Genomic DNA, 19,783 nt, shown 5'->3' on the forward strand with positions numbered 1-19,783 from the left:
TTAAAATTTAGAAATTAAAGGAGACAATTAATGTGGTGTTACTGATTGGATATCAGAGTCGACAATTTAAATGTGATCCTTTCTATGACCCTTTGGATTTCTTTTCAGTGAGGCTTTTGTCTAGTCGTCCTGTTGGGAAAATCCTAACAAGATCAGAACTGCTATCGTGGACCTTTGGCACAAATATCTTCCAGTTTAATTGCCTCTTCTTCCCTGTGGTTATGTCTTCCTCCTGAGTCCAGCAACACAGTTAAATAATCATCTTTCACATCATATATCCATTTCTCTATAGAGCAGAGCTTTAAGCCAACAAACTATTTCTCTACATACTTCAATTACAAGATCCCAAACAGATAGGTTTTGATTGGTTTTTGACAGCATCTTTTATAGAATGTATCTACTGTATAGACCTTTAACATAAAGCCACTGTAGGTAGGCCCCAGTGGGCAACTCAGGAAAGAGTGCAATAGATAGTTACCTTGGATGGTAACATGCCCTCTTTGACACAATAGCTCTCACATAATAGAGTGCAGATTAGTGACCACGGGTAAGTTGCCATTCTGAAAGAGCTCTGAGTTATATGTCACAAAGAAGGGGATTTTTATAGTAGCTTCATTCAGACTTGCTAAGACTGATGAGCAGCCAAGACATCCTTCAAAACATAGAGGAATAAAAATATCTGTAGTGCCTCCATACAATAGAATTTTATTCATTCTTATAAGAAAAAACTAGTAAGCCATGAAAGCTCACAAAGGATTCTGAATGGGTATTTCTAAATGAAAGAGGCTGAAACTGAAAAGTTTGCACACTGTATAATTCCAACTATAAAAAGGCAAAACTGTGGAGACAGTAACAGCAGAAGTGGTTGCAGAAGGTCAGGCAGGGCAGTAAAAGTCATACCATAAGATACTGTCAGGATAGATAGACATAATTAATTAACTGTTTGTCAAAACCTATAGAATGCAAAACATAGAGTGAACTCTAATAACACCTATTGACTTTTGTTAATAATAATGCATCAATATTGGTGTTTCAGTTATAAAAATTATAATTAAGGCAAGATGCTACTCTAAATGGGAGGTAAGAGGTGCGACAAAAGGTCACATGGGAACTCGGGATTTTCAGATCAGTTTTTCTGTAAATTAAAAACTGCTATAAAATTAAGTCCTATTTTTTTAATGAAGCAAGTAGAGATAGATAAAAATATGTGAGGAAATGGGAATTCAAAAGATTAAAAAGTTTATGAAAAATATCTTTAAAACACTTCTTTTTCTAGAGGTCCATATTTCTTAATAAAAGTACTGAAACATGCAAGTAATATATACATTTTTTTAACAATACAGGAAACCCTATTAAATTCCACCATTCTTCTGCTGACAGACACAAATCTGAAGTAATATTTTAAGGGTACTGTTAATTTTGGAATAAAAAATAGCAATAACTATAATTGTTAAAATGTAAAAAAAAAAAGTTTTTTTCCAGTTAAAAATAGATATTTTTCTATTCTCTAAAATTTAGTGAAATTAGTAATCAAGGACAATTTCCTTAAAAAAATTCAAACTGCATATAGTAATCTAATTCAGAGAAGAAATTTTTTTAAAAATGTATTTTTAAATTTGAAGAAGATACAACTTATCACCAGAAGCATAAAAATGTAAATCTTCAATTAAAAACATGCTGGCTACATTTAGACTAGAATTCCGTCACCTCTTCCTAAGTCAGAATTCTTTCTACCAAATTGTAAGTGGAAAATGTTGTGTGTTCTTATAAAAGTAAGAACAGAAAAGTCTTCATTATATACACACAAAAGAAAACCAGTTGAGCAAAGTTCTTAAAAAGTCAGAAAGGTCAGAATAGGCTGATGTGGAAATATCAAGAGGAAATTTTGACAGGCATCAACTTGATACAGTAGTGTCTTTCATCCAGGAAGAAATCTGGAAGCTCATATAAGATAGGAATTTCTTTGAATACATAAAACTGTGCTATGGAATTTATGCAAGGTATGCCTTTCAAAATGAAATTGGGTCAGAGAAGCAATAATTTATAAGAAATAAGAAGCACTCAAAAGATAGAGTAAGAAGGATCTTTTAAAAGAAAACATAAAGGATACTTTCTTAATCGAGAGGAAAAATAATATTTAGAAAGATAAATTTTCCATCTTGTTACTTAAAGAAAATAACATCATGTACTCTGGCCAAATGGAAATTGAGCTCCCAAGAAAAAGCCTAGGCAGGATCCACTCAGGATTGACAATTTTGTAGAGGGTATAAATATGGGATGATATGAATTTGCTTTACATAACCAATTATAAGATAAAATATATGCAGCCTGAACTAAATAATGACTTCTCCTTTATTTTGCATCAATCACTAAAACTTGATAATCAAATTAAATGAGTTTATGAGACAGGGAGAAGTGAGAAAAAAGGATAGATTTCAACAGCATCAAAAAATAATTGTGCACAAAACATGAAGAAAAACAGGAAGACCCAAATAAACAGAGAATGATGCTGTGTTTCTGGTATGGAAAACTGAAGTCAATTCTCTCTAAATTTATCTAGAGACCAACCAGTCAAACTTCAAGAGTTTTTTGTTGTTGCTGTTGTTGTCGTAAGAACTGAAAAACTGATTCTAAAATTTTCTAGGAAAGGAAGTAATCTAGAATAGCAAAATACATTTGAAAGAGAACAGTAATATTGAAGAACCAAAATTACTAATTTCTTATGCTTTCTATAAAGGCACATTAATCAAGAAAATATAGTAACTGTGAAAAGATAAGCATATCAATCTAAATGAACAGAGAGTAAAAACATCAGAGAAAATCATTGTGACTTGCTACAGAGCAACAATCACTTCAGTATAAACCATACAAGAAAAATTGATAAAGTAAACATTAACAATATGAAAAATGTTTGTCCTTCAATGTGTTCTTAAGAATGAAGAATACACGGACAAGGGTAAAAAAATGAGAACCAAGACCTGTCATGTAAAGGTATAAGATCCCAATAATGAACGTAATTGTACTGTTTATCTAAAATGTACCAATAAACTCAATAAAAGAAAAAAAAGAATGCAGAATAAGTTGTTATGGAAGGAATTTGCAAGTGACACACAAAGAGGCGGCAGAATAGAAGTAAAATAGCAAATTTACTCATCAGTGAGGGTCGATCACACATAAGCTGTGCCTGGATCAAAGATGCACTGGGTTACAACTCCTTCTTTTATAGGGTTTTATAGCCTTGATCTCATTCAGGTGGTTACATTTCATTTTCACAGTTCACATTGCTGATATTCAAAACATGGTGGCGAGGCAGTTAAATTTCAACCCAAACCCGATGTAGCACTTGTTTGGTAGGGGAGGCTACCTTTAAAATTCATAGAGGAAAGGGGCCTGTGTGGTCAGCAAGGTTAACAACGGTTCTTTTCATTTACAAAACTTTTTAGGGAGACTAGATGCCTCCAGTGCTGGTTAATTTTTAACTAAACAGAGCAAAGGGCAGAAGTTATCTTACATTGTGACATTTCCTGGATTTTTGATATTAAAGCATTCTCTGTCAAAGTCACATGTTGGGAGGAAATATTTGCATGTAAAGGACTTTTACCCAGAATATCAAAAGTACTCTCAATATTTAATAATGATTAAGCCAGCAATACACTAATAAATGGTCCAAAATTTTAAACACATAATCTAATACAGACATCTAATTAATATTAACAGGAAAATTTGCCTATCAGTATTATTCATTAGACTAATGAAAATTAAAATCACAATGAGACACTTCTTTACACAAGTTAAAATGATTTAAACCAATAACACTAACAATACATCATTCCGAAGAAAACACTAACAATACCATGTGCAAGGGAACAATCAAATATCTGAGGAGACTGCATGCCACACCATTCCTGAGAACAGTTCACTGATTTCTTTTACAGTTAAACACCTGAGCAAGCAATCAGTGCCTAGGTATTTACTAAGGTGAAATAAAAACGTATGATAATTTTCAGCACAAACAGTACAATTTTGATGGGTGTATCCATAAGTGCCGTAAGTGGGAACTGGCATGTCTTTAACTGGTGCATGAATCAGCAAATCATGGTTTTTACTCATACAATGAAATTAATTAAGCAATATAAATGAATAAATTTTTGATACTGACAACATAGATGACTCTCAAATGCATTGTGATAAAATGAAAAAAGATAGAATCAAAGAGTACTGCACAATTCTATTTATACTAGACTGTGGAAAAACCAAACTATAAGGACTAAAAATAGATCAATGGAGTATGGGAAGTGGGTTATTTACAAAAAGGCATGAGGATACTCTATATGATGAGACTGTTTTAAATGTTGATTGACTCTAGTGATGGTTTTACAATTATAGGTATTTCTCACAACTTATAGAACTATACATTAGAAGAGGCACATCTTACTTTGTCAATTTACTGCAGCTGTGGGTGCATGTACACACGTGTGTTGTTCAGGATTGAATTCAAGGCCTTGCACATGCTTGGCAAATGTTTTATCACTGAACTATTTTCCTTGCTCAGTTGTACCACAATTTTTTAAAAAAGACTAAATATATAAAACCAAAAGAATCAAAGGGACCGTTAAAAACTGATACTTGTGTGAGACCTGACTGAGCTAAAGTGACTTCATGTTGCCCTGCTAATGACCCTAGAAACTGTTGCTTCCCCCTCTCCTTATCAAACATTGGGAAAAGCTGCTCAAACTTCAAACAAACCTTCACATGCTAATTGCTAACTTGGTTAACAGCCCACCCAACAACAAATGGTATGACAAAAGGTGACCATAAAACACTTCCCCCATAAGATAAACAGTGTGTTTGGAATCTTACCCCCTTGTAGCTGTGTGAATGCCCTGACTTCTTTGTTTGAGAAAAACATATAAAACATATGCACAATGCTGTAATGGGGCTTCACTTCCCTTAGAGATTGGAGTCTCCATGTGTGTAATAAGCTTCCTCCAGTTTTATCTGTGTCCTGGTAATTGGCGTTCTCTTGCTGGCTTGGTATAACAACTTCGTCCAGGGATACAGCTCAGTGGTCCTGCACCTGCCTGGCAAGTGTAAGGTCCTGAGTACAATCTCAGTACCAAAAACAAAATCAAAAACAAAAAGTCTGATACTTTCTGCCTCAGGATATTACACTCAAATATTAAATAACAGAAACAGTTTTCCATAATACAACTTTGTACTCAAGTTGTATTCGCAGCTAAAGTCTGGAATTATCAGTTTGGGCCAAATCTATGGAATTTGACTGAGTGGGCAGTGTTATGCTGAACCAAATGATAAAGGTGGACATGGATTTTGCTTGGTTGCATAAGGCATGTATTTTACACAATTACTCAAATGAGAGAAAAAGGAAATTTCTGGAACTAAATATGAGCGCACCTTCCTCTTCTTCGTGTGTCTGGGCACTTCCCCTTCCAAGAGAAGTCCCTGAATTTACCCCTTTCTTTTGAAGGTATAAGAGCCTGCTGCAGGCAACTTCATAAAACTTAGAACTAAACATGTTGAAATAAAGAATTTAAATGAGTAAAATAACTTACTTAATTAATGAAGGAATTAAGTAATACAATTAAATTTGTTTTAGTTTTCAGGAGCAGCATTTTATATAGTCTATCAGGAAAGCCATTTAAATAATTGCTAACACAACATTCTTAGGTAAGATATAAAACTGGTTAATGTCCTACAGCACAATAAAACCTTGACCTTTAGGGAAGTCTTTCTAACCAAATAATATGCATGTACTTCACAGATTTGGGGCTCTCATTAAATAGTAAATAGCAAAGTAAAAAGCACCCTATAAACTGGCTGGGTGGCAAACCTCAGCAGGATCAGCACTTGAGGCTGAGGCACAAGGAGGGCAAGTGTGAAGCCAGCCAAGACCCTGTCTCAAAACAGAAAAATAACTAAAAGGACTGTGGCTATAGCCAAGTTCAAAAACCTTAAGTCCAATCCCTTGTACCAAAAAACAAAAATAAAAACACCTCTCACAGCTGTGACTCAGTGGTCCCCTCTGCCTAACAAGGCCATATTTTAATCATTCTGCCTGCACATCTGTTGGGTCAGAATAACTCAAGATCCTTGCTAGGAGAAGGACAGCCATCGAGTTAACTGCCTCTAGGAGATATATCCATTGGATCTTTTGGCTTGTAGCTGACTTGCTGTTAGGAATTGGGGTCTGTTGGAAGAGGTGGGCTCCACCCAGAAGGTTTGATCTTCCTTCTCAGCTCCTCCCTTCATTCTCTCTGCTTCCCTACTACTGTGGCATGAGCACCTCTCCTTCACTATATCCCTGTGCCGTGCTCTGCCTTAGAGCCAATGAACTATGGACTGAAATCTCTACAAACTGTTAGCTAAAATAAACCTCTGCCTCTTTTATCTGTGGATGTCAAGAATGGTGTCCCAGCAAAGTTAGAGTTGGAGTATCAACAGGCAGGAGTTAGAGTATCATCAAAGGGTGATATTTGGCAGGGACTTTTGTAATCAGAATTTTCCCATGTCTATATTTCTTATCAGGACTCATAATTTTGTGCTGTTTCTTAATTCACATCTTTTGCTCATGCTACCTTAGTATGGGGCAGTAAATTCCCATTTTCCAATTCCAAAGTATACACAATCATTTGATTTTAAGAAGCCTTAGAACATAGGTCATGCTCTGAGTCAAATAATCAAACTCAATCAGATATCAGTCCCTACTGGTGGTGGGAGTAGAGTGATTAACAGCTCATAAAGTAAACATTGAATGGGTATAGAGTAGTTCATAGGGCAGGGTTCTAGTCTGCTGGTGCTCAACTTGAACCAATAATAGTTTTTGTATGGAAATAACTTATTAAATGACTTAGTTACATCTTTCTCATTGCTGAGACAAAATATCCAACACCCAAAGTTAAAGAAGGAAACGTTTATTTGGTTCACAGTTTTTAGGGATTTCAGTCCATAGTTGGCTGGCTCCAAGGCAGGGTGACATGGCAGAGGAGAAAGAGTGCATGGAATGCAGAAGGCAGCAAAGAAGCAAGGTAGTGGAGAAGCAGCAAACTATAAGCAACTGATCTCTTTTTGTCCTTTATAGTCTAGGGTGGGTAGCAGTCACACCCAGGGTGGACTTTCCCACTATCCACTCTGAAAATTAGGACAAACCAAACAGTGGACTAATTTAATAATCACAAATGCTTTATTCCAGAATCACACATTTAATCCCAGCATCACATACTCTCGAACCAGCCACCCCTGAAAATTACCACCTATGACCACATGAGACTTTTCAGGAACATCTAGACACAAGCCATAACACTAAAGAACATGGGACATGGCCAAAATATTTTAATAATATGTTTTTTTCAATAACTCTAAAGATACAACTTCTTTGGGAACATGACTAAGTCTTGAGAGAGACTAAGCCAGTGTTTCACCATTTATGTTACTAGCATCCAGAATAAATCAGTATACTCCCATCCTCAAGTGAGTTATCTTTGTTGGACTCCTCCGTCCCACTCTAACTCAACTAGTCCTTTCAAGAACTAATGTCTGTATTATTGACACAAAGTTAGTGTTTAATATATTGATTTAAGAAATTTGAAGCACAAATGAGGTCTCAGAGAAAAAGAGAGATGGGTGGGTATAGGGGGCCTGCTGTGAGATGTGTCAAAGCCCAGGTTCTGAGGGCACTTGAGGACCCAGTCCTGTGAAGGTGCATGATGGGGCTTCATTATATAATACTGAATCAGCATAGACAACCATGCATGCACCACATGGCCCTTCAAGCCAAGCAATTGTTTAGTCTCACCATGTCCCAGTGAGCTGATAACAACTACTACAAGTGCTGTGCTATAAAATAAAGTTTTGTTCCTGAAGGGATCTCTGCTCCATTTGTGTTCTTTCTTTGGGAAACTCACCTGACTTGGACCCCCTTCAGCCCCTTCAGCAGGAATAGAAAAGAACTTCCATCTAGAGGAACATTTAAATTTTTGGTAAGTAGCAAAAAAAAAAAAAAAAAAAACCAGCCAGCAAAAGAAACTGATACTTAAGGATAAAGTAGTCAACTCTCGCAATTGAAATGAAAGTAGAAATAAAATGAATACAAAAAATATGAACAAGATTTAAAAACATGAAAGTCATAGGTGATATGCCAGCAAATTATAATCATTTACATAAGTCAATTTGTTTTGTATCAAATTATGAGTAGAAGGGTGACTGTACAAAGTTGAGGGTAATTAGAGAAAAGAAAAAGTGACATAAAAGTTGTAGACAAATATACTACATTATTATTGTGGAAAGTAGAATGTACTAGGAAAAGCTGAGGGTCCACATGAAGTTGCCTCTACAAATATATGGTGGCTCTAATCTGCTGTGTTATAGCATCTTCAACAATTCCAAGTTCTGAGTGTAGACTCAAATAAGGAAGATGCTTAGAATTGATAAAGGTTGGGAATTTTTCCATGGGAGTAGTTAAGAACATTTAGTTTACTTTCCAGAGGAATATGGATGTGTCAGACTATCAAATCAAGCTCAGTAGAGAGGAAAGAAATGCAGAATAAGATATGCAAAGGTAAAATAGAAATAAAAAGAAAATACCAAAGAAAGTAAAGTCATAATTAGGTTGACAATTTTTCAAGAAATCTGGAAGGTATCTAACAAATGGAAAGTCAGAAATTATTATTTAAAGGGAGTGAACCTGGCCTGTCTGAAAGGTTCATAAAACAGCATATAAAACATATAATAGAGCTTAGGGATGGGACTATGATTTTAAAAATGAAGTAGAATGTAAAAAGCAAAATGAGCAAGAGTTCTAAATGTTATGTGTTACCTTTAATAGGTATTTGGGCCAGGGATTTAGCTCAGTGGTGCCACCACCTGCCTTGCAAGCACAAGGTCCTGAGTTTCATCCCCAGTACCAAAAAAAAAAAAAAAATGGCTTTCCACCTTTAACAGTTATTTTATATGAGCTGACTTATTCATGGTGCATGAATAGGTCAGCCAAATGTAGATATAGGAAAGCGTTACACATAGGAAGTGCACATAACAAATCTCTGGCCAGATAGCTCATGGATGTTGACAAAGGTAACAAAGTAATATAATGGCTACAGTGCAGCTTCAACAAATGGAGCTGAGAAAACTAGACAGCCACAAGGAGAAGTCTGAAATGTCCCCTATCTTTTACTCTGTCCAAAAAAGTCAACTCAAAATGGATGAAAGAACTTAATGTAAGATCTGAAACTGAAACTACTAAAAGAAAATTCAGAGGAAACAGTTCAAGATATTGGAAGAGAAAAATCTAAAACCACTGAAAACAAAGCAAAAATTAACAAATGATATTGAACTAAAACGATTAGGCACACTATAAAAACAATCAACAGAGTGAAGAAATAATATTCAGAAGAGAGAAAATATTTTCCAATATTTTAATAACCAGAATATCTTAAAACTCAAAATATACAACAAAACAATAAGTAAAAATGGGGAAATGATCTGAATAGATACTTCTCAAAGCAAAACAAAACAAAACAAAAAATACAAAATCCTAACAAATACATAAAAAATGCTCGGTATCATTAGCTATCAGGGAAACACAAATCAAAATAACAATGAAACACCATTCCACCTAGTTAGAGTAGCTAATATAAAAAAGAAAAATTAACAAATTCTGGCAGAGATGCAGAGTAGAAGACTCTCTCACAGACTCTTGGTGGAAATGTAAATTAATACACCCACTAGAGAAAACAGTATGGAGATTCCTAAAAAAGCTAGAAACAACTGCCATATGGTCCACCTATCACACTCCTGGGTATATATACATCCAGAGGACATGAAGTCAGCGTACAAAAGAGATCCTGGCATGCCTATGTTTATTGCAGCACTATTCTAAATTAAGATATTGAATCTGTTTAGGTCCTCAGTGAGAAAACATGGCATATACACACAATGGATTAATATTCACCCACAAAGAAAATAAAATCCTGTTACTTGCTTAAAAATGTGTGGGACTGGAGTTTATTGTTATGCGTGAGATAAGCCACTACAGAATGTTGACAAGTACCACGCATTCTCTCTCAGAGAGAAACTGAAAATGAAAAGTCAAGCTGAGAGTAGAAGAGTGATAACTAGGCACTTAGAAGGGTGCTGGCAGGGTACAGAGGCAAGGGACAAAGCCTAAAGGAGTGTGGATGGGCATGATCAACACATTCCGTACGCCTATATGAAAGTATCACAGTAAATTCCATCAATACGTGCAATTAATGTGTTAATAAAAACTTTTGAATAATCTGTTCTATACTCTCAATCTTACAATAAACTGAAAAATTATTTCTATGTTTGGACAACATCTTCTACATATCTTTCTTCATCCTGAACAGAAACATGGAAAAGATGAACACTGATTCTTATAAAGACATCTTCACATATCCAGTACATTTGGGTCAATTACTTGTTAGCTTGTTTTGTCTAGATTAAATCTAAGCAACTGTGTCTTCTTTCTACTGTGTCTACAATGAGCTCTTTTTCCATAGAGAAAAATCTTCGTTAATCAGCAACTCTTGAGAAAGTTGTCTAACAAAGGAACAATGAATAAAATATGACCAATATTAAACACTTAAAAATAGCATTCTAGCTACTAAAATTAGCATGTTAGATAGATTAGTATTATATAGAAGAGTAAACAGAAACATAATATCCATATGTAGAAATCACAGGCAAGTAGACCTGTACATGGAACTACAGTTAGTTATGTCTAGGGCGAGGTCTAGTATGCAGGTGTCTAGCATAAGCTCTGACACTTTACCAAAACTTTCTGAGTGGGTACACACGACAAATTTCTTTGCTTACAAAATAAACCTAATATGGGCCGAGGATTTAGCTCAGGGGCACTGCACCTGCCTTGAAAGCGCAAGGTCCTGAGTTTGATCCCCAGTACCAGAAAGAAAGAAAGAAAGAAAGAAAGAAAGAAAGAAAGAAAGAAAGAAAGAAAGAAAGAAAGAAAGAAAGAAAGAAAGAAAGACCCAGTGTGAGAAAATGTCATTCTTCTCAAGTGATCTTATGTAGATCAAGATGGCTTTAGGAGTCCTCTTTGGAATTGTCTTATGACACTGCTGCACAGTCTTTTGACAATCATTACTATGGGCTCATCTTTAATATAGAAAAGAAATTTAGTTTTTATAAAAAATCCAGTCATTTGAAGTTAAATATAATAACTAATGGATACAATATCTTTCCTAATGGTTAGTAAAACAAAACTATAATAAAACAAAACAAAAATTTAAAAGATAGGTCTTTTTACTTGGTCACGAATGGAAGAATATGCCCAAAGAAAAGCCCCTCAAAATGTGAACAAAAGCAGTGTAAATAAGTGTAATGTGCCAAGCTGACTCCCGTGAAAGTCAGATGCTTTAAACATGCTTCATGTGTTTTGTCTAAACATACAGTATGGATGCACTGCAATTACTGGTAAAATGTTAGAGGAGTTTATTCTGTTTTTAAAATCATTACTTCTGCCTAATCCAGCCAGTGAGTAGCCTTACCTCTTAGACTCCTTACAGTGTCTTTTTCCATAGCCCAGGATTTCCACTTTGCACTGTGTACAATCTCTGCCCAATTACCCACACTAATGGAAGAGCTCGATGGTGCAGATAATCTCCACCAGCAGACGATAAAAACATAGCTCATGGTTTTGCTTTGCAATGCCGTGCATGATTACTTCTGTGGAGGTCATAACTCCACATTTATAGCTGACTTAGGCTATGGTTAAAGCCGGTGTGCCTGCTCTTATACTAATTGTCAGAGCAGTAGGAAAAGTCATCCGTGAGCAAGTAGGGCACTGTGGAGCAGCTTGGCTTAGGAAGTAAGAGCTGGTCAGTAACAAAACTGTATCACAAATAGTTAAAAATAAGAATTGCATTCTGTGCCATATTAAACTTTGTTTTTGTTTGCCTGACTTCAATAAAATTACTGTTGTACATTTTCCTTCATGTACATTATACACCCAATGAAATTGGAGTATGCTTTCTTTCTTTTATTTTGTGTGTGTGTGTGTGTGTGTGTGTGTGTGTGTGTGTGTGTGTGTGTGTGGTACCAGGGATCAAACTTGGATCTTTGCATTTGCGAGGCAGGTGGCAGCACCACTGACCTAAATCCTTGGCCCTGGAGTATGCTTTATTTCACTTATTTGTACATTTATTTAATGAAAACATAGCACTATCTGCCACAATTACTTGAGGCTCAAAGAACAGTTAGTAAACAAAATGAAAATCCATTCCTTTTCTCTTTGTCTGAAATCCCCTCACCTTCTGCCCTGGACACTCTGAGGCACGTTTCCCCTTTAGACCTTGTTGATTTTCATTTGGGTGTGGGGTGTGCATGTGGTTCTAGAGACATGGCTCCCTTAAGAGATCTAGCAGTCAATCATGTGAGCCAGGTCAGACGAGCCACAGTGAATCCCAGGCTTTTTGAAGGAAAACTCCAGAAATTATGTTCCACTCAAATTCTGAGGAGTCAGTGGAAACATATAAACTTCAGCAATGACAATGTTACTATGAAAGGAGGCTGCTGACCTGCAGCCAAAATTTATCTACAAAGAGTAAAGCTGAAGAGAAAAAATCAGAAAAGCAATTTGTCATAAATATTGTTATGAATTCCAATACCTAACTGATATATTCTCATTGCTTGGCAAAGTGCTACTGCCACTCAAAGGGCCTTTTAAAAAGTATTCCTAATCTCTGAGCTATTAACACTGGATATTCTATATTAAAATTACCCTGAGCTCAAAGACTAACATTAGAATGTGGAAAAGTCCAATAGCAAAATGTTGTACCTTTGACCAGAACAAGGTTAAATGTAGTTTTTCTCCACTGAACTTTCTAGACTCTGCAGGAACATCTGTTAGACATTGTTTTAATACTATTTCTGCGCTTATGTTCTTCTCCTTTGTACTCTACATGGTCCTTTAATTGAATCATCTCTTCTGAATTTCATTTGTTTTCTTCTCCAGCTTGTATTATTAGTTTTAAATTTTAATGCCAATGTCTGTCACTAGAATTCCACCCAATGTAATATAATTAGAGAACACAGATAGCTCATTGTCTGTGTCATAATCCAAGATCAATAAATAGGGGTTATAGTAAAACTCTCAGTAAATTACATATCTGAGTTTAGCCATTTAAATATTTTATTTTCACTTTAGGTCTCCTGCAAGTGAGTCCAAATGGAGAAGGATGATTAAGGCTCCTCCATCTTCCACAATCAAAAATGTTTCATTCAAATACCGAATCCATCACAGCTATGAGATTTAAAACCTCACACTTAAATCCTGTGAGCTTCATGTAATTCATCAAGGAAATAAGGATAGTACCCAAACTATCAAATTATTTCGTAAATTCTGAAATATCTTTCAATTTAACACTTTCATTTGTAATCCAACATGTACTGAACATCTAAATACCCAGTCAATATTGAAGCCACCAGGGGCACAAATAAACGCTGTCAATGAACCCAATGAAGTTCAGTATTCAAAGCACGATAAACATGTTTATCTCTTGCAATATTTACCATTGGGGACAAGTAAGGGAAAGCAAATCTAGCAAGATAGCATGGAGGACTTCTTCACATAGTGTGAAACATACTACTAGATATTGACACATATTTTGAAACAATCTTTCTTCTCATGGGTCACAAAGCTAAATCCCATTTCCAAAAGTCACTTGGTGATATGTGTAACCATGAGACTGAGTGTGGCCTACAGGAGCTTAAGTGGAAGTGACATAAATGGTGACGTGGCAATGCTCTCTTCGACTCTCTTTCTCTGAACTGCCAGATGCAAATAGTGAAGTCGTAAGAAACAGCAAAACCAGACTGGCATTACAGGGGATACCTGACCCACTAGATGAAAGGCAGATTCTCCTTTCATGGAACATCTGACTAAAATCAGTAAGTTTGGAACAGAAAAGTACCGAGTATGTTTAAACTATTAAACATGTGTGTCAATTTATCACTCAAGTCTAACCTATTTTAATCAATACTCTGAAACACTATTTGGTTTTCTTTCTACTTAACTGGACATTCCTAATTCTCAGCTCCTTTTCTGGTTCTTCTAAATCCTTAATATTTAAATTTGGAAATGCCAGTGAGTTGTTTTTGAACATCTTCTCTTTTCTCTTTATATCTTCTTCCTCGGTGATAATAGGATTTTGGTTTTATGCTGAGTGGTAATGTCATTTAAATCATGGACTTAGATACCAAATCTATGATAATAATTTTTAATCAATTTTATTTTAAATGATACTTTAAAATACAAAAGTTTTACCTCTTTATGGGGTATCATGTGACTTTTCAATATATGTGTATATTTTGTGGTTTTTAATCATGATAAACATATTTATCTCTTTAAATATTTACTACTTTCCAATGGTGAAAACATTCAAAATTCTTTTTTTTGTCTTTCTGAAATACACAGTACCTATGGTTGCCCTACTGCACAACAGAACGCCAGAACTTCTTAGTCCACCAGTAATATTCCCTGCCAACCAATTTCTCTCCACCTTACCTGCTCCTCTGCTCTCCCCAGCCTCTGATAACCTCTATTCTACTTCCAACTTCTATGAGATCCTAAAGGTATATTTCTGGGAAAGACCTTCCCTGCGGAGTCCAGACTCAATTATCTAACCAAATACTTGGCACACCTACCTGGATAATTCTTAGTCATCTCAAATTTATCATGCTGCTAGATGAGCTCCTTTTACTCCTTATACCCATTGAACCTGTGTCTTTTTATCTCAATTTCTTATGCCAAAGTATTACCCTTTTTCTTAATGCTTAGCTACGTTCTCACTATGTACAATGTACCACTTATCTCATTGCTGCTATCCTGAATAAAACACTATCAATTCACACCAGATTACTATAGTAACAATAAATAATCCGACTTCAATTTTGCCCTCCAAAATCATCCTTTTCTTTCTAATTAAAATTCTCATTTCTGCTCCAAGAAAAAACAGCATAATATAATGGTTTTCATGTGCTTATCTGATCAGGCCTCTTGCTTTGTGTGTGTGTGTGTGTGTGTGTGTGTGTGTGTGTGTGTGTATTATCCCTTCAGTCATTTCTCCAGCTCCCCTTGTCTTTCTACTACTGCAAACATTCCTGTTACCATTCCACCACAAGTAACTATGTATGTTGCAATTATTTTTCCTTGCACCTGATCTGCTTTTCCCCAAGATATCCTCAGGGTATGCTCACTTAACTTATTCAGACCTTTACTCAGAGTTTTTACTTAGAGAATTTGGCCCAACCCATGTTATCTATTATAGAGCCTAAATAGTTCTTCTGGATCTTCTTTCTTTTTCTTTTTCTCTTCTCTAGATAATGTTGTATAAATATACATACACACACACACATTATTTGTGCATTTAAATATTTATATATTTATTGTCTGCCTTCTCTTTTGGAATATAAGTTATGGGAAGATATATTTTTGTTCCTATTGCTAACTGCTATTTCTTAAGATCATAGGACAATCTCTACCAATTCTACATTTATTTAATAAGTAGATAAATGGATGATTAAAAATCTTTACTGGTTTTTCATTTTGAATGGATCTAGAAGTTTAAACATAGCTTATTTAGGTGAAGAATAGAGGTAGAAAATATTCTTTTAAAATATGAATGAAAAAGGAATCAGGGCATGTGTGGGTAGCCTGGTAATAGTAGATCATGTTCTGATCATAAGATAACTTTAGAGGAATGAGGAGAGAAGATGCTAAAGATGTAAGCAGGGGCTAAAACACGCGGAATTTTTTCCCCTATGTTAACGACACAGATGTTACAGCCAGTGTAGAATCAGTGAAATCTTCTAGGTGCAGAAAGAATAGCAAGTTTTACACTTTAGAAAAATCACTCTATCAACATGATGGTGTAGGCAAGGCCAAAGTGTGTTAGCTTTTCTTTGCTGTAAGGAGGAATGCTTATTTAGATTCATTGTTTCAAAAGTTTCAGTTCATGGTTGGCCAGCTCCTTTGCTTCTAGACCCGTGACAAGGCAGAAACATCATGGTTAAGGGGTGTGGTGTTAGAAAGCTGACCACCTCGTGGCAGATGGCAGAGTGAGAGAAAAAGAGACAAAGAAAAAAGGGTGGGAAACAGATGTAATCCTCAGGGTCATACCCTACAACCCACTTCCACCAAGTCGGTCCTCCAACCTATTACATCAGCTCACAGTAATGTCATCAAATTATGGATGATAAACAGATCAATGCAATGATTACATTAGAGCCCTTATGTTCCAATCACTTCTAGTGCACCCTTGAACATAGCTGCTTGAGATCAAGCCTTCAACAGGAGTCTTCAGCTGACACTTTGTAATTAAATCATAACATCAAGTTAGGGAGGATAACTAAGAAAGTATTTCAGTGGTCCTGGGTAAGCATGAAGACGGGAGAGTTTGAAATACATTTTGAAGTAGAAATAATGGTATTTGGTTACCAATCTGATGTGAAAATTTGAGATATAGGAATGAGTTCAGGATAATGAATTGGAACATAAACCTTGTAAACTTTCTCAGATCTCCCCAATTACCTAAGTATCTCCCTCCCTGCCCTGGTGCATCAGGGGAAAGGCATTCCAACTTACAGACTGGCCACAAAGAGCTTGGGTGATGCAACCAAAAGTCAGCTCCTCGTGGCGTGAATCCTGAGGAGTAGCAAATGTGAACCCGTGGGGCATCCAGCAGGTAAAGTCCTTCTCCATCTGCTTTGATATAAACTGTTTCAAAGCATCGCTTCAGCTTCTCACACAAAGTCCTGACCTCCCAGAAAACACACCTTCTATAAAAGGTTTTCTGGTCCCCTTGTATTTTATTATGAAGCTGGCACCGATGGGGTACTGCATCTTATCACATTACTTACAACTGTGCATGCTTTCCTTCCCTTGTCCTCTTCCTCACTATTCTGGTCTTCCCTTTCTCTGATAAACTGCTATCATGTGAATCCTTTTCTCAGGATCTGCTGTAGCATCCAAACCCTGATGAGTACATTCAATGTTTTAACTTTCAGACTGAGTGAATGACTGGTGATTCTATTCAGGTTAATGAATGAGATTCATATATTTTTACTGATATTATAAGGCAAAAAGTACTAGAGCAATATTAAAGTAAATTTTGCGTAATCTGACTTAGAGTTTAAAGGGAAAATCCTGAAACAGAGATTTAAATTTGGGACTCATTAGCCTAAAGACTTTGGTAGAGTTTTGATTATGGGCTAAGATGAGAAAATGTCTGTGAAATATAAATTGGCAGGAACTGGGTAGAGTCCACACAAGAATAACTTAAAATATCAAAGAAGTATTTTTAAGTGATTCGGTGGAAGGAGAGAGTTGTGAAAAGGGAAGATGTAGCTGTGATGACAAATATGAGAAGGACTGTAAAGTGGCAGATTTTGCAATCCGTCTGAGATTGCTGATGTTGGGAGTTCTTTCAATGCAATGGACATGTCAGAAAGTAAACTGCAATAGGTTAAGTAGTGTCAGGGAGGTTGCAAAGCAGAAAAGATTATAAATTCCTTCTGTAAAAGACATTACTTGGAAGGGAAAGAGGTCACTGGCATTTTCACCCTGGAAAGAAATATCACTGCCAGACTGCCTTTCTGAATGACACAAAACAGTGATGGCATTTAAAAATTATGCAAAACTTATTAGAGATACCATCTTTCTAATGTCATTGGTAAAATCAAAACCAGTGATTTTGTTTGAGAGAAGGTACTGCAAATCACATTTAAGCATAACATTGGTGTTACTGCATATAATAATGCTTTTGCAATAAACTATTATGATCCCTTTCTCTTCTAGAAGATAATATTCACCCTGGAAGATATTCTGCCTGTGATACATTTTTGTTTTGTTCTTTGCTTTGTTTTGTTTTGTTTGAGAAAGAGTCTTGCAATGTATTTCAGGATGGCCTTGAACTCAAGTATGTGGCCCAGGCTGGCCTCGGACTAACATTGATCTTCTTGCTTTAGCCTCCAAAATGCTAGGATTACAGGTGTGCACCACCACACCTGACAATACATTTTTACTCCTTCTACCATCAGGGCAAAAAGAGGTGATTCTGACTCAGCTACAACCAATATTTATAGATAATGACTTTCTTCTCTAGAGGGAATGTTCTTAAATTCCAAAATCATACAAAACCACACAACAATGGATTTAGGTCCAACAGTGATCATGGCCATGTATGATCTGTAGGGACTCCACACTTAAAGTCTGACCTATGAATAACTTATTGAGGGAGATTTAGACATTTCTATTTATTAAATTGATCTGTGTTAAGAAGGTTAGGGTTCCATTTATAACAAGAAGAATGGCATTCTATAAACAGAAGCAGGCTTTCCTTTTTCTGCTCAATCGCTTGTCCCATTGCAGCTATCTATCCAGTGCTTCTTTGTTTATCATACATCAGTTATTTTATAGAAGACAGCTAAACTAGATAGAAATTATTATAAGGCTGGGTTCTCAGCATTAAAAACACAAACAATTGAGACACATTCACTAGCCAGCATTATGAAAAGAGAGGGTACTGCACCCAACTACTTCCCCTGGGGATAAATAGCAGTGAGTGATATTCTAGACATCAATCTCCCTAGCCTACTTCCTTTCATGAAATTTCTTGTGCTTGCTAAGTTACTAGCTTCCCCATTTGATCCCTATTTAATCAATATTACCTGGATGACTGTACCTGTATTCTTAATTGGTTGGTCATAGTTTTGTCCCACCTCATGCCTACCTTGTGATTTTTCCCATTGAATCTTATTATTTCACTATAGTTTTGTTCCACCTTGAACCTGCCTTACCTCATGGCTTTGCTCAACAAAATGCCTTTGAGAAGAGGTGTGAGCAGGCAACCCACTTTCCAGTCCCCCTTCTGTCTCTCTTAGGCAGAAGCTATCTTTCTCTCAATAAATTTTCCTGCTATTAACCTCTTCCTAGAATTCATTCTTTGATTTTAGAGAACACAAATTCATGTTTCAGATATCTAGAAGGTTGGGAGTTATAATATTTCCCTTGTTTGGATTACTTTTGCTTATTTGGATAACTTTCTATCCTATATCATTTTTTGGATTATTTGCTACCCTGTGTCCATTCAAACTTCCATCATTCTCTCTGTATTACTTCACCCAAATTAACAGAAAGACCTCTCCATAAATTTTAACAAGTCTGGGTTATGTTGTAACTAAATCATCCTGAAACACAGAAAATATATATAATAAGAAATAAGTTATCACCAAAGTCTATAAGCCAATATGTTTCCCAAATGTCTTCCTTCTAAAGCCATAGTTTGTTAGTTTTGTAAAGGTCACTTAGGTCCAAACTTGGGAATATAGTCCAGCAGGCCTCCATCCTAGAGTCCTGACCATCAACCATTCTGAGAACTTCAAGATAACTGTTTTATAAAACTAGATTATTTACAAAGGTAATACAAACACCTTTTCGCAACTTCCTTTCCTTGATATTGCCAATTTGTCTCCTTCAATTTGCATAATGAAAAGGTCTTTCAAGCTTTTTATTCTCCTCATTGACTTTATTGGTACATTTTAGGTGTACAATACATTTACATTCATCATTGGGATCTTGTACCTTACATGACAGGTCTTGGTTCTCATTTTTTCCCCCATACCCCTGCCCTTCTTTACCCCCTCCTCCCTTCCTTATTTACAAACACTTTATTTCCATTTTCTTCTTTCTTATCTTTTCCCTTATTTCCTTTCCCCTACCCTTCCCACTTCC

The 19,783-nt window shown here is 35.9% G+C and overlaps 1 long non-coding RNA gene across 1 annotated transcript in view; it reads right to left on the bottom strand.

Annotated features, from left to right (window-relative positions):
* LOC104872051 overlaps nucleotides 1-3,247 on the bottom strand; it is a 28,809-nt gene extending 25,562 nt beyond the window's left edge. The window contains exon 1 of the long non-coding RNA XR_783032.2: nucleotides 3,151-3,247. This is a non-coding gene — a long non-coding RNA (uncharacterized LOC104872051). The remainder of the gene's footprint in view (nucleotides 1-3,150) is intronic.
* Between the last annotated feature and the right edge of the window lie 16,536 nt (nucleotides 3,248-19,783).

Source organism: Fukomys damarensis, unplaced genomic scaffold (assembly GCF_012274545.1).
Source record: "Fukomys damarensis isolate Sample0158 unplaced genomic scaffold, DMR_v1.0_HiC HiC_scaffold_9, whole genome shotgun sequence".
Taxonomy (NCBI): domain Eukaryota; kingdom Metazoa; phylum Chordata; class Mammalia; order Rodentia; family Bathyergidae; genus Fukomys; species Fukomys damarensis.